This window comes from Myotis davidii, unplaced genomic scaffold (assembly GCF_000327345.1).
Source record: "Myotis davidii unplaced genomic scaffold, ASM32734v1 scaffold249, whole genome shotgun sequence".
NCBI lineage: Eukaryota > Metazoa > Chordata > Mammalia > Chiroptera > Vespertilionidae > Myotis > Myotis davidii.
The window spans coordinates 1688829-1693405 of NW_006300367.1; the positions used below are offsets into that span (position 1 = coordinate 1688829).

General features: G+C 39.8%; 1 pseudogene; it reads right to left on the reverse strand.

Annotated features, from left to right (window-relative positions):
* Positions 1 to 1669: 1669 nt before the first annotated feature.
* The window catches only part of LOC102769961, a 121484-nt pseudogene continuing 118576 nt past the window's right edge, over positions 1670 to 4577 (reverse strand).

Below are 4577 nucleotides of genomic sequence, written 5' to 3' on the forward strand. Positions count from 1 at the left end.
AGGGACCCCCCTCCGGTGCACCCAGGGGACCCCCAACCATGGGACTCTAGTGTCTGGTAAGGTCCTAATCTCCAAAATTTATAGGGAACTCATGCATCTTAACAAAAGGAAGATAAACAATCCAATCAAAAAATGGGCAAAGGACTTAAATAGACACTTTTCAAAAGTGGACATACAGAAGGCAAAGAGATATATGAAAACATGCTTAAGGTCACTATCATCCAAGAGATGAAAATCAAAATGACAATGAGGTACCATTTCACACATGTCAGAATGACTATCATCAACAAATCAACAAAGGACATATGCTGGCAAGGATGTGGAGAAAAAGGAACCCTTGTGCACTGCTGGTTTAAATGCAGACTGGTACAGCCACTATGGAGAACAGTATGGAGTTTCCTCAAAAAATTAAAAATAGAACTCCCATTTGACACACTAATCCCACTTGTAGGTTGTATCCCAAGAAACCAGAAACACCAATCAGAAAGGATATATGCACCCCTATGTTCATAGCAACACAATTTACAATAGCTAAGATTTGGAAACAGCCTAAGTGCCCATCAGCAGGTGAGTGGATTAAAAAAAACAGTGGTACATATACACGACGGAATACTACGATGCTGTAAAAATAGAAAGAATTCTTACCATTTGCAACAGCATGGATGGACCTGGAAATTATTATACTAAGCAAAATAAGCTAGCCAGAGAAAATAAATATCACATGATCTCACTCATTTGTGGAATATAATGAACAACATAAGCTGATGAACAAAAAATAAATCCAGAGACAGAAACATTGAACAGACTGTTAACTTCAGAGGGAAGGCAGGGGAGGGTGAGGGGGAGAGTAAGAGATCAACCAAAGGACTTGTATGCATGCATATAAGCATAACCAATGGACACAGATACTAAGGGCGTGAGGGCATGTGCTGGGGCTTGGGGGTGGCCAAGGAGAGGTCAATGGAGAGAAAAGGAGACATATGTAATACTATATGTAATGCTTTAAACAAAGAATTAAAAAAAACTACTTTGAAAAAAATGTAAGTTGGTCATGGTGTATAATCCTAATATACTGCATAATATGGTTTAGCAATATTTTGCTGATAATTTTTGTGTCAATGATCATTAAAAAAGAGTAGTCTGTAATTTTTTTCTAATGTCTTAGTCTGGCTATAACATCAGGATAGCGCTGCCCTCATGGAATGACAGGAAGATTGACATTAATTCTTCTTTTAATATTTGGTAGAATTTAACAGTAAAGCATCTGGTTCAGAGCTATTCTTTGTTTTCAGGATTTAGTTATTGATTCAATCCCCTTAGTAGATATATTTACATTAAGATTTTCTATTTCTACAGTATTCAATTTTAGTAGTTTTTGTGACTCAAAATGTTGTCAACTTCATATAAGTTATCCAATTTTTTTAAAGAACCCTACTAGGAATTACTTTATTTTTCTTAGGAAAAAAAAAAAATTCCAGGCATGAACAGTTGCCATTTCAACAACAAAGTACTGATTGAGAGAGGTTTCAAGGAGCTGGGGATTCTACAATATTATGAAGAAAAGTTGGTAACCTGCTTCACTAGAGATGGGAGACTTCTGGCTACTAAGTCAACATAAGAATTCACTGGGATGGCATTTCCATCCGTAGTTTATTTTTATTTTCTTTCCTGTCTCCTCTAGCCCTCAGAAATGCCACCAATATACAGCCCAGTAGCAGTTAGCTCAGGCTCCAATCTTCCCCTTGGGTAAGAAAGGGTGGAGAGAAGGGAGTCACTCCTGAGTCTCCATGCTTTCCTCCTCCTCTCCTTGAGGTGGTTCTTCTGTATTCTCCTCCTCTTCCTCCCCTTCCTTCTTCTCTGGTGGCTTCTCATAAGCCTTTTCTGAAGGTGTCACTATCACTCCATCCCAGGTAGATATTTCAGAAGCAAGATAGCTGGCATCACCCTCCTGGCCAAGGATCTTCCTAAAGCCACCATGTGAGAGGATTCGGACCAGAGTCTGAGCTGTGTAGCAGACCATGTCCTGCTGTTCCAAAGTCATGACCATGTGTACTCTGAAGTTGCCACTCTCACAGGGTTCTGTGATATCCATTGACCCTGGCAAGAACAGTCCTGCAGTCAGAATCTGCAAGCAACGCCTGTATGCCACATTTAGGGCCAAAGGCTGTCTGGTGGGGTTGTTCATCACAGCATAGTGCCCGAGTAGGTCAAGGATCCAGGGTGTGATGGGCTCAAAGCCAGGAAAACAAATCCTCAGGTCCTTCAGAAGTCTGATGAGAACTTTAACATAACCAGCGGGCATGGCGGATGGCTGCTAAGGCACTCTGCGACACCTTGATGTCCAAATGGAGTTCTGGATCCAGTTTTCGGAGATTGGGTGGCACTGTTGTAATGCAAATCTTCACTGTAGCATCAGAGGAACAGATCTCAAAGCCAGTTTCATTGGTCAGCATGGTCCAAACTTCAGAAGGATCCTGTGCTCTTAGGCTTTCCACGACTTTGTTCCCTAGGGCAGCAACAGCTTCCAACGCTGGCAAAATCTTTAGGATTACCACGTCAGCCACATTATGTCCTGCAATCATTGTTCCCTTTTTTTAAAAATATATTTTATTGATTTTTTACAGAGAGGAAGGGAGAGAGATAGAGAGTTTAGCCACTGAGCCAAACTGGTTAGGGCCAGAAGCCAGGCTCATATCCCCTGAAGAATCCCAGTCTGTGAGAAGTTGCAGGCCAGGCTGAGGAACACCCCCAACCAAGTGCACAAATTTAGTGAACCATGCCTCTCGTATATATATAAAAGCCTAAGCGACCATCCAACAGTTCGACTGGTAGCTATGACACACAATGACGACAAGAGGGCAGACACTCAATGCACAGGCATGGAAACATGGAACAGACTGATGAATCTCAGAGGGGAGGAGGGAGAGAGGAAGGCCGGAAGAGATTAAAGAAAGGTCTTATATGCATACTAGAGGCCTGGTGCATGGATTTGTGCACTGGTGGAGTCCCTCGGCCTGGCCTGCAGGGATTGAGCTGAAACCAACAGTCCAACATCCCCTGAGGGCATGAGAGGGTACAGGCCAGGCCTAGGGCCCCCAATGATGCACAAATTTGTGCACCAGGCCTCTAATTATAGAGTAAAGAACAGCAATCAAAACCTAAGGGATTATGAGGCACTATTAAGTCAATATATGTATTATGAAAGTTCTAGATGAAGAAAAAAGAGAAAAACGGGCAGAAATCATTTGGTGAAATAATGGCTGAAAATATTCTATTATTATTATTATTATTATTATTATTATTTTAATTCTCATCCAAGGATATTTTTCCATTTATTTTTAGAGAGAGTGGAAGGGTGGGGGAAAGACAGAGAGAGAGAGAAAAGTAGATATGAGAGAGAGACATCAATTGGCTGCCTTCTGCTCATCACAACCAGGGCCAGGGATGGAGCCTGCAACCAAGGTGCCTCCAGTACCACCTCAACTGGGGTGGGGGGGATGGGATCAAGCCTGCAACCAAGGTAGGTATCCTTGACAGGGAACTGAACCTGTGACCCTTTGATGTGTGGAATGATGGTCTACCACTTAGCCAAACCAGTGAGAGCTGGGAAAGTTCTAAATTTGAGGGAAGATATGAATCCACCAATTCAAGAAGCTCAATAAAATCCAAATAGGATAAACACAAAAAGACTCAAACGAAGATATTAAAATCAAACAATTGGACAAACACAAAGTGAGAATCATGAAAGCAGCAAGAGAATAGTAATTTATCTTTTAAAAGGGAATCTTTAAGAAGTCCATCAACAAATTTCTCAGCAGAAACCTTGGAGACCAGAAGGCAGTGACAAAACCACACACACTTAAATCAATAATTCTATATGCACCCAAACTATCCTTCAAATATGAGGGAGAAATTAAGGCATTTCAAAATAAACAGGAGTTGAGAGTGTTTGTTATTGCTATACAATTCCTACTAGAAATGCTAAATGTAATCCAAGTTAAAATGGAAAGACAAACTGTTTACTCAAAATTATATTTATATATACCTCTCTGTTTAAAATATATATGTGAACAAATGTAAAAACTAGTACAATTGTAATTTTGATTTGCAAATTCACTTATTATTTTCTAAAGAATTGTAAAGACACATAAAAGTAATTTAAAATGTATGTTAATAGGTACATAATATATAAGGATATATTTTGTGATATCAATAACATAAAATAGGGAAGAGGCTGGGCTGTGAGTAGAGTTTTTGTATTCAAACAAAGTTAAATTGGTATCAATTTAAATATTAAAAGTGAAGTGAGTAGCAAAAACCAACCAACCAACCAAACAAACAAAAACCCCACCCAAAACCTCATAGCCACAGACAACATCATGGTGATTGCCAGAGGGAAAACAGGGAGAGGAGAGGTAGAAGAGGGTATAGGGGGTAAACGGTGATGGAAGGAGACTTGACTTTGTGTGGTGAACACATAATACAATATACAGATGATGTATTATAAGAATGTACACCTGATACCTATATAATTTTATTAATCATTGTCACCTCGTGAATTTATTAAAGAATATATA